Source organism: Argiope bruennichi, chromosome X2 (genome assembly GCF_947563725.1).
Source record: "Argiope bruennichi chromosome X2, qqArgBrue1.1, whole genome shotgun sequence".
NCBI classification, from domain to species: Eukaryota; Metazoa; Arthropoda; class Arachnida; order Araneae; family Araneidae; genus Argiope; species Argiope bruennichi.
In genome coordinates, this window is record NC_079163.1 from 70,526,856 (window position 1) to 70,538,977 (window position 12,122).

The 12,122-nt window shown below is 31.9% G+C and overlaps 1 protein-coding gene across 1 annotated transcript in view; it reads left to right on the top strand.

Moving 5' to 3' along the window:
* Nucleotides 1-1,312: 1,312 nt before the first annotated feature.
* Nucleotides 1,313-12,122, top strand: part of LOC129960181 (cadherin EGF LAG seven-pass G-type receptor 1-like) — a 152,116-nt gene continuing 141,306 nt past the window's right edge. The window contains exon 1 of the mRNA XM_056073389.1: nucleotides 1,313-1,694. The gene's annotated coding sequence lies outside the window, so the exon portion shown is untranslated. The remainder of the gene's footprint in view (nucleotides 1,695-12,122) is intronic.

Consider the following 12,122-nt stretch of genomic DNA (forward strand, 5'->3'; position numbering starts at 1 on the left):
CAGTAACTTCAATTCGAAATTATCTCTTTCAATGTTTTAATCTGAGATTTACCAATAATATTGTTACCTTTAAAAGAAATAAAGATATTCCAATTCTTTCTTTTTTTTTCAAACTGCGAAATCAGGGGCAAGAGGATGAACGCTTTTTGCTTCTTTCTTTAATTTTCTTTTTAACTTCATTAAAAATTGGCTTGCAAACTTGTTTTAAATAATTCGCTTTGTAAAGTTACAGAGCTTCTGCATAGTGTATAAGATTAAGCGCATATTGTGGATTCTTCAAATGTATTTTCTTTTGATATCTATCTTTAAAGCTAAAGCGTGAGCATTTTTGCTTTGTCTTTACTTTATATTTTAAAATAAACCTAATTTTTATATAAAATTAAACTTTTCTGCTGAGGACCGGCGTAAACCAGCTCTAGATTTGGAATTATGAAAAAGCCAGTGAATACAAAGAAGGGAAGAAATGGTGACGACAGAATAATGTCTAAAGATGATTCGCCATCCATTGTAATACAACCTTTCCTCGCTAGTCTACAAGACAGATATCTCTCTAAAGTTTCTGGAGATCGAAGCCAAGACCCATGAAATTGGTAACAAGACTATGATTTAGTTGCTAAGTATAACATGATGCGCGTTGGGATGACATGATGTGTCTTGTAAACTCTTATTTCTTCTTAACTGACACAGAAACGCAATAGTATGAAAGAAATGATAGTGTGCTCACAACATGAGGAACTTTAAAACTCAACTCAGAGCCATTTTCTTCAATAAACTATTGTAGGTAAATAAAACCGAAGAAAATAAAACCCGGACTCAAATGGCGACTGAAACAAAACAGTTATGTATTGAGTCTCTTCCAATTTTGCACCATTGAATAGATCCATTGATAGATGAGTGGAGATGATAAAATTGACCATCTTATGAAAGGTAAGGCTGAAAATGCCAACCAGGTATTATTAACTAAAGATATAACATTAACCTTCAGATTGCGTGATTTAAAATCACTATTTAGATGCGATGTTTGCAAATAAGTTCAAATATTTTTCAAACAAAGTAAACTGATACTATATGTTACACGATAATAATATAATATAATAAAAGGCTGTAATCGTTAAAAATAAACACTCTAAACTGTAAAAAACGCGGAATGCAATAGAAAATGGACTGATTGCCAACTAGCGGAATAAGCAGCTGCAGGGTTAAAGACCAAATTTGTTAAATCAAGTAAATACTTGAACACGTGGCAATTGTTATGTCATGTGTAGCAAAAGCGCACTGAAGCGCCATCTGTAAAGAAGAGTCAGAAGAGAGCTGTGCGCCTGCATAGGCGGTCGAACGAAACGATAAATAAATAGGCTTAACATTGCAGAAGTATTGTTTTTCATCCAAAAATACAGTCCACATAATACGACGAAACATTGGTCCTAAGAGTCGCCGGTGAAACGGATGAAAATTTGAAAGTAAAATTAAATGCAACAAAGCTATTCAAGAAAAACTGAATCATGTTCAATAAAGGAAATTTTCGCTAGGATAGAGACATTTACCTCGGAGAAGACAGTGTCAAAGGATATGATTGAAATGGAAATAAAGCTTCATGAAATGGAACAACTTCAGATCAAACTGGATAAATAACGGAGGAATATTATGAAATTGCAACTTCCGGAAATTTAGAAATTATCCAGCTTCGCATTGAGGTAGGTCTCAAACTTTTAATACATTCTTTGAAAAATACTGAAAATGTAAGCATTAATTTGAATGACAGCTGTAAATATAGTATACTCTTGCCTCAAATTCCATTGTTAGAATTTTCAGACATAAGAGCAGAATATGCAATTTTATTAACTTAAATAATTACCAACTAAATGATTCGTGAAAATTATACTTCGAGCATCTGTAAAAGAAGAAGCAAAAGTCTTATAATCGCCTAATGATAATTTCGATTCTCTCTTTCAAGCATTAGACGATTACTATGAAAACAAACTTCAACTATAAGCTCTCATGTCCTTGAAATAATAAATTACGACAAAATTCATAGGGAATTAGCAAAAGAATTGGGAAATTTAATGGATTGTATTAATAAAAACATTAGAACATTAAAGGTTTTGAAATGGGAACAAAATGATTTAACAGATATAATTGTAATAAATATTATTCTTCAAAAAATTGATAAGGAATCAGAAAAACAGTTCGAACTTTCGCCGAAAACAGCAGAAATCGCAACACTGGAGTCTGTTATGAAATTTTTAGAAGTGATGGTATTAGAAAATATTGCTCGCATTCTTAAAACTAAAATGATACAAAAAAAATACTGCAGTCTGAATTAGAATAAAAAATACTCAAAGTTAATGATAAAAAAGGAAATAATAAACCTTGTATTCTTTGTAGAAATTTTCATTCTGTTTATAAATGTATTGCTTTTCGAAATATGTCCGTGGAATGTAGAAAGAATTTTGTAATAAGTAATAAACTTTTCAAAAATTGCCTGTACGTCTAAATACAGACGTAAAGTTTCCGGTTGCAAAGGCTTACATGATTCACTGCTTCATGAATCAAATGAACTTCGCACTGTACCTAAAGATCTCAGTGTAGGAGAACGTGAATGGGGGATTTAAATCAATTCCAATGCAAGCGGGTTTGAAGGTCAGACAGAAATTTTCTGTTTTGACGCTCGGGAATAAATGTGTTTTATTGAATACATTTGTGGTATATGTTTGAACTGGTGTTGGATATAGAATTAAATTGAGATTTATTCTATAACATTGCAACAATATACATTATACGAGAAAGAGGTAAGTTGGGAAATAAATTGGAGTCTGTAAATTAAGGAATAACAGGCATAAATGGAACTACGCAATCGAATAAGTATGTAGCTAATATCGGAATTTCAAATCGAGATTATACATTTTCACGCAACGTGCAATTCTCATTTTTACCAAAAATAACCGATGTTATTCCTGTATCGAAATTAAATATATTGGATTTAAATATTCCATCTTCTTTAGAGCTAGCAGATTCTAATTTCCACATACCAGGTCAAATTGATATATTGGTGGGAAGCGAATTATTTTTTGAAATTTTAAAACCAGAACAACATTATTTATTGTGTAGAAGTGCGATATTACATATTACAAAATTTAGCTGTTTAGTTACAGGTACTCTTCCTCAGATACAAAAGCAAACCAATTTTTGTATTATAAGTGAATCGATCTTGGATGCTACAACAACAACAACAAAAATTTTTTTGAACTTGAATACCTTCTAAATGATTCTAAAGAAATTACTAAAAATGAAGAAAACATTTATTGTGAGGAACATTTTGTTAGAACTTATGAAAGAGATCAAACGAGAGATTTATAGTTCAGTTATCCATAAAGGAAGCAGAGTCATTATTAGGATATTACAAAGAGAATGGAGTCAAATGGCTGAATGGTATTTTGGGAGAATACTATTATGACAACTTTATATAAGGAATTTATGAGTGAATATGAGCTTTTAGTCCCTTTTGGGAAGAGATTTAAAATGAATCTATGGACAAGATGAACTATTTTATTCCTCATCATGCCATATATAAACCAGAGAAGGCATCCATTCCATTAAGGGTAGTTTTCGATGCAAGTGCGAAAACAGCCAGCGATTTTTCTCCAGATTCCATCTTATTAAATGGAGGAAATATTCAACAAGGTCGCTTTTCCATAGTCATTGAATTCAGAAAATATCAATGCGCATTTAGTGCAGATATTTAAAAAAATATATATAAGGCTTATACTTATTGATCCTAATCAAAGGGATTTACAAAGAATAGTCTGGAAGGCAAATGTAAATGCCCCAATTAAAGCTTGCAAATTATCTATCATAATCTATGGCAGAGTTTCGGCACCACTTTTAGCTACCAGAACCTTAAAGGCCTTGGCAGATGAACAAAGAACAGACTTTTCTGAAGCAGCAGATATGATTTCTCTCACCTATTCCTGAAAGCTGGATTCGAACTTCATAAATAGGTGTCAAACAGTCCAGAATTGTTGATTTATCTATATCATCATATTCGTGTGATAAGGAATTTCAGGATGCTCTATTGAACACACTGGGTATGCTCTGGGATCCAAAAGGGATTGCTTTACATGCTAAGTAAAAGTTAGTGACAAACCCAGTTTCTCAAAAATAGATGTACTTTCAGAAATTGTGAGACTGCGTGATCTTTTAGGTCTCACTGGATCCATTGTCACGAAGGCTAATATATTTATTCAAGAACTTTTGAAAATAAAAATGGTCTAAATAGATTGGCGCGAACAGCTGACACCAAATGCAATGAAAGAACTTCTATCTAAAATTACCAGAAGTAAATAACTTCAAATTTTCAAAGTATATTATACCTCCTGGAACATTATAAATTGAGATGTGATTTTTCAGACGCATCAGATTGTTACTATGCTGTTGTTGTTTACCTGAAATGTTCAACGAATCAAGACAGTTTCAAACTAAGCTGTTATGAAAAACATTTACCATACTCGGAATGGAACTGTGTGAATATTTACTGTTATCGAAATTAGTTTAAAAGATTGTATCAATTCTACAGTTACCTATTGATAAAATTTGGTGGCGGATGGACTCAACGATTGCGTTATCGTGGATTAACACTGAGCCTCATAAGCTCAAAACATTTTTCAGCAAGATGATAGCGGAGATCCAAATACTTTCACTAGAATCATGCGTGTTCCAAGAACAATTCTGCAGATTTAATTTCCAGAAGTTGCAATGTAAATAAGCTTTTAAAGAATGACGCGTGGTTCTCTGGTCCAGACTTGCAAACTTATGAATCCAAGAACAAGCGCCTACTACCTAATCCTGCTTATACTGACGAACTAAATTGTTCTGTGACTCTTTCAATTAATGACTATACTATAAATTTTTATGATGAACACTTTAGCCTTATGAATAATTTCATGAAACTAATAAGAATTTTTAGATTTATTAATACCATCAAAGCTACTGAATCTTGTAATAAAGCAATCATTTGAAGCAAGGCATCAAATAATTTTACCGAGTAAACATAAATTTACTAAATTACTTTTTGAACATGTGCATAAGAAGTTTCTGCATATTGATGCTCAGGATTTAGTTCTTCAAATTATAATACATTATTGGCTTATTAATGGCAAAGATATTTCACCGAAAACATTACATGATTCTATTGAATACTTTTGACAAAAGACCTACTAAGGTAGATCGAATAATGGGAAATCTGTCATCAGAGAAGGTGACTCCAAGTGCACCATTTTTAAACTCTGGGATGGATTTTTGAGGCCTTTTTCAAATAAGATTTAAAAACCAAAGAGATAATATTTTCAAAGGTTTACCTTGCGATTTTTATATGTTTGACTATTAAAGCTATTCGGAAACGGTTACAAGTTTAACAGCTGAAGCCTTTATTGCAGCTATGAAGAAGCCATGTGCTCTCAGAGGTCACATTTCAACGCTAATGTCCGATAACGCATCTACTTTTAAAGGCGCCAATTCAGAATTAAATAGTCTCAGAAAATTAATTTGTAACACAAATGAGACTTGAATGAATTTGGTTTCTGAAGAAAATCAGTGAAAATTTATTCCTCCACTCTCTCCTGATTTCGGGAGTTAGTGGGAAACCAGAGTGAAATAATTTAAACACCATCTATACAGTACTCTAGTTAATAGTAAAGTAACTATCGAAGAATTCGAAAAACAGTTATTCAAATTGAAGGTATATTTGATTCTCGCCCATTAGTTCCGTCGCCAGAAAATATTAATGAAATTTTAACTCCTAGACATTTTATAATTGGTTGCCCAATCAGTGCAATACCTGAGCCCGAAATTATTTTTAGATATTTCCGATAATTGGTTAGCTAGATGGTAATACACAACCAAGTGTGTATACACGATTTGGAAATATTGGGAAAATGACTATCTTAATCATTTAGAACAAAGAAATAAGTGGCAATTTCAGAAAGATAATGTCATTGCAGGATGTTTAGTGCTATTAAAAGGAAATGACTCGCCTCCCTTCAAATAAGCAATAGCAAGAATTTTAGAAGTATATGTGGGAATGATATGATAAGAGTAGTTAAATTGAAAACTGCCACGGGAGTTTTCACACGTTCAGTTTCAAAAATATGTATCTTGCCAATGAAGAATTACTATGCAAATTAAATTGTAATATTATATAATATAGATGTATAACTGTAAATTTTTATTTATCTAATTGTATATTTAAGTATATTTTGAAATATATTTCAACGCCTGGCGAAGGTATAGCAAAACCGCGCTGAATCGCCATCTGTAAAAAAAAAAAAAAAAAAAAAAAAAAAAAAAATTAGTAAAAAAAAAGTCAGTCAAGAGCTGTACCCCTATACAAGCGAGGGCACGAAATGACAAATAAAAAAGATTGATGCTGCTAAAGAATTGTTTTTCATTCAAAAATACAGTACACATAATAAAACGAAACAGCAACAAAGACGAATTACATGAGAAACATTTGAAAGATTACTAAATGTTGCCACCGTTGCTACTGTAGAGTATAATCAGAATCTGCGTTCTACTGTACATCAAGTTATGAGAGAAGAAATAAGCCGACTTGAGCGATCCTTTAGAAGATACTCATCTTGATTCTTGATTTAGATCACTTTGATTCTGTAGATGTCATAGGACGAAGTTCTAGAGAAATTAGAACCTATGTTGGAATACAAACAGTGAAATAGTAGATTAAAGTTTAGGCGTTTTTTTCCCAAAAATATATATGTATCGGATAGAGAGTGGTATTAACCCTTTGAACTCGGATGGTGACTCTCACTCATCATTCAAGATGGTGCATCATTTTGGCGCTTTATTTTAAATAAATAAAACGTCAAAATGATGCAATCAAAATTAAATGTTTTGATTGTTAAAAATACCTGCAGAATAGTAAGAAGATGTAAATTATTTAAACGGGAGAATTCAACTTAAAACTATTATATATTAAAACTATTTCGGAGCAATAAACAAATCTTTGTATTAGGTGAATAAATGTGCATCGAATTACTTTTCCGAGTGCAAAGAGTTAAATAGCGCAACTTTGTTAGTGAGAGCCGTACTGAAATACTTTTGTCCAGACCTCAGATGAAAAAAATTTTCAGTGTTTGACAGCCCAAGATCAAACTAAGAACTAAAGAACGGTTAACTAAGACTTGCTTCAGTATCGAAAAATCTCAACTCCAGGGAAAAGCAAATATCAAATACGGTGAAACATGGAATCAATACGGAAACATTCCCCAATCAACCAAAGGCCCAAAAAAAAGTTACTGTAACTGAAAGAGAGGTCATACGTTAGGATATAGAGAAATGTTTCCAAAGCTTATTTCCAAGAATTTGTAAGTCTATTGGCCTCACCTCTTGTACTCGTGAAGGAAAAAAGAATTGCTTTTAATTTGGCCTTTACCAATTAAAAACAGTTATAAAGAACGTTGTCTATATACTGTCAAGAGTTGGAGATATCCTGGGGAGCTTAAAACGCTTCCATTACTTTTCATCCATGGTTGAGTTCTCTGGTTTCTGGCAAATAGAAGTTGATTTAGGTAATAGAGAAAAAATAGCCTTCGTTGCTCCTGAAGGTTTAGATCAATCAAGAGTTATTCTATATCGAAACAAAGATGGAAAATTTACTTCTCCACCTTAAATGGAAAGTTTTTCTGTTTTATCTGAATATTTTATTTTCTCATTTTTTTCTACAGGGAAAATTTTTTGATCCAAACAGGTAGTTTGGATCAAGACAATTGCGGGGTTTTGGTCATCTTGTTAGTAACCAGATGCAACTAGATTATGATAAATCTAGAGCAGTTATCTAATATCCTAATGCAACATCAATATCAATCATAAAATGTTTCTCCAGAATTGGCTGTTACTACCGAAGATTCATCAAAGATTTTTGCACTGAAACATATAAAAACTACTAAAGAAAGACGGGGAATTTTTTATGGAAAAACGGCCAATGCCAGTAATTCGAAATCTTAGAAATCATTTTACTTAATGGGGATGTTTAATGCATCGTTAATGACAAAGCTTAAACAGATTTACATGTAGCTCCCCTTTGTTGCAGAATGGGTCGGCGCTTTTTGAAATTCAAGATAAGAAAAAGTTCATTGCGTATGCAGCTAAAAAAGCAGAAAGGAACGATTTCAACATTGTGCGCGAATGTCTTGCTGTGATCAAATCAATAAATAAATTTTACCTTTATTTTTATGTCCTTTCACAATTATTACCAATGACCACTCTTTAAGTTAATTATCCGAATTAAAAGATTCATTTGGAAAGTTAGCTCATTAGGAGCTGCGATTTCAAGTATATGGAATCGTTAAAACTTATGAACCCGGACGAAAACAAGGGGACGTCGATTGTTTGACATTTGGTACCATCTGTCAATGATGGAAAGGTATAAAGGAATATGGCTACACTTTCATATGAACACATTCAAGATCCAGGAATAATATAAATAAAAATGATTATAATACAATCCGTGAATATTACAAATAAACCAATATAATACAATATTTGAGTTTAGAATACTGTATGGTATTCTTTGTAAACCTAGTTTGACATGACGAGAAGACAATGGTTGTAGTCATTCCTACAAAATTTAAGCAAAAAAATTCCTCAGAATGTTTGATGCTCATATAACAGTCCATTTAAGTTAAGCTAAGACGTTAGACAGAAAAAGAGGGAAACTTTATATACCTCGCATGTATCGTGTAGTAGAACATAACGGATAAAAACACGATGGCAGTAATCTGAATTCAGTTTTTTCCCCCCTCCTGTCTTTCAAAATGTTCGATAATACGTTAGTAATTGTAAAGTATGCAAGAGGAGGAGTTTTCTACAGTTACCTTGGTCCATCTGGAGGATATCACTACCACTTACAGAAGAGCCTCTTCACAGAATTGGAATAAATATCTTAGATCTTTCCTGAAATTATTGCACGGAATAAGTGTATTGTGGTTTCCATCGCTTATTTGATTGAATATGCTATCACGAAAGCAATTTCTAGTGCACAGGTACCTAAATAGTAAGATTTCTTCTAGGGAAAATTCTGTTGAATAAGGAAGACCCAAGAAGTTTTGATATCAAGATAGGGGAAAAACATTTCCATCAAGAGTGGCAGCAGAACTTTTATGGTTCTGCAATGTAGATCATCGTGTTACGGCATCAAATAATTCTCAAACAAAAGACTTTACCGAAAGATTCAATTAGATGCTGGCTGATATGTCTTCGATGCATGTCAAAATTAAACAGAAAGATTTGAACGCCATTTTATCGTTTGTCATGTCCGGGAATTTCACTATTTTATCTCCTACATGGATACGAAGTGGAAATAAAAATGAATACTATGTTTTTACCTGAACCAGAATGTGAAACTGATTATGCAACCCATCTTATTTGTAAAAGTGAGGAAGCTGAGCTAAATGCTCGTCATCACACCACTGGCATAGAAGAGAAAGACAGGGATAGATGGAAGTCATCGGCCAATGTCTTTTGCATCAGACAGCCTTGTGGGTTTTTAAACCAATTAGATTACAGGTTTATCTGAAAAATTGTTATGGCGAAATTTTCAGATGTAATGTATGAAGTCGAAGACTTCGCTGTAATCCGGCAGAACATAAGATATAATAAATCTTTATTAGTAGCAAATTAACTATGACCCTGCAAGTCAACTAGAATAGAATGAAATTGAAGAGAGCAGTGTCACAAAAAAAAAAAAAAAATTTACTCTGGAACGTCAGACACTTATCCTGAAGAGGAGAATTCTGGGTGAAAGGGCCTCATTATGATTTCGAAGTTGAATTAGAGCCTTTCATCCCTCAAAAGTGGGTCGCTGTACTTCTAGAGAGGGAAATGCTATGCATAAAAGAATAAGACAATTATTACTTATGTTCTTCCCTTATTTTGAAATAGTGGAATTAAATTTATGCGAACCAAAGGTTTTGTTTTTTCATTGAATTAATTTTCTTTAAACATTATCAAAATATTTTTATTTAAATAAAATGATCGGTTTTTAGAAAGTTATAGAGCTTTTTGCAAGTTGTATAAATTTAGACACGTAGTTAAGTTATTTTGAATGCATTTTATTTTCATTTTTAACTTTGAAGTGAGAATGTGATCCTTTTTGTTACCTCTTTACTTTACATTTTGCAAGAAACCAAATTGTTTTCTAAAATTTATTATAAATTGATTTAAAATGAGCATTTTGTAATCTTTATTTTGTTTTTAAATTTAACTATTTATTCTTTCGGAAAAATAAGAATTCATTTTTAAAATACGGTTTAAATAGTTTATATTATATTTTCCCTTTGTATCCTGTATTCTGAGGAAACTCAGAGATTTCAGTATTAAACTCCCCATAAAATCCTGAAAATTGTTGGAATTCATCAGAAATTAAAAACTTATTTCTTGTACATTTCTTATTGTGTCTTCTAAAAATTTTGAATTTCAACTCTGAGCCCAGATTCTATCTCAACGACAAGGATAAACTTTATTCGTTGGATGGAAAAATTTAATGGACTTTCTTTGACTGTCATGGTATGTTTCTTCAATATGAGGTGCATCCACATGCAGCAGCCATTGGGAAGTATTACCTGAAACTATTAAGAGCTTGAGTAAAAATATTGGACAGGCAACCTGAGCTGCATCAATTTGATAGGCATATGCATAATGAAAATGTACCGCTATTAGTTCCACAGTGGTTTTACAATATTTACCTCGACAAAATATTGAATGTTAGTATGCCTTCCACACACCTTTAATCTAGTTCCATCTGATATTTTTCTTCCATTCTCCGAAACCTAATTGCATGACTATCAACTTCTGTTTTGAAAAATAAGCGGCTCGAAGAAGTAGATTGGTTACGTTATGCATTTCTGAACTGGCAGATATAACATAGAACTGCTTGGGCCAAGCGTACACAACGAGAAAAAAGACGGAATCGAGATAAATCCTGCAACATACATTTTCCTTTTTTTTTTTTTTTTTTTTTTCACTTTCCTCCGCAATCACATATAAATTAATGAATGCAAAAATAGAACAAATGACTTTAAAGCAGATGACAATGAAAGAAGGTCTAAAAATTCTCGGGAGTGATTTTTAGAAATGCTCTCAATAATAACAATGAATGAATCTTGGCGAGAAGTGGCAGAATCATGTAAGAAAGAATCTTAAATAAATAATGAATCAATTCATAGTAAATAAAATTGATTATTCATAAGAACACATTTCAAATTCTTAACCTGTTCTTTACAATGTATTTTTATTCTCTCTAAACGAGGAAAAAAAATCAATTTTTTATGTTTTATTCTTTTTGGATACAGCTAAATAATTATCCCACAGCGCTTCAGCAACTATATGAGCTCTAGAAAGGTTTTTCCTTTTAGAAATCAGTATTATCTCATGATAAAAATCTATCTGAAATTTTGCTTGTAATCTCTCATCACGTATTTTTATCAATATAAAATGAACAGGAAGGAACGCAGATTTAAGTCTTTAATTATTTAACTAATACAAATCGAGAGAAGTTTTTTAAAATTTCAAAATTTAATGAAAACCAACCGATTTTCTTCAAATATCGAGACCCAAGCGGGACCGGAGAATGCCATTCAATTCCCAACGTTTTCACTGCATAATGAGTTGAAAGTAGTTTAGAATCTTTTCTGTCCATTTTGAAACATAGCATTTTTAAAAATAATTTTTATATCGAATTCTGTATTTCAAAATGCCTGATTGATTGCTCTTTTCTTAACAATCTATGACAATTATGCTTTCTTTTTACTCTTTCAAAGTCATTAATAGTTTTAGGTCTATTACTGTTTTTGACATATTTGCTAACTGCCAGAAAGTTCCTGTTTCCTTTTTTAAAGATTAAGATATATAATATTCATAAGTGTGTCTAAAGAGATATTTCTTTCTAAAGATTAAAAACTAAACACTATTTTGATAATATAAGGAAATTGTTTCTCATTTCTTTTTAATTTTCCATTATATGTTACAGACATAAATCTTTTGCCAAGAGGATAATAAAAATTTACCATTTGAGAATTTACCTTTTTTCCTAGGAAATTGGTTCCTTCTATTCT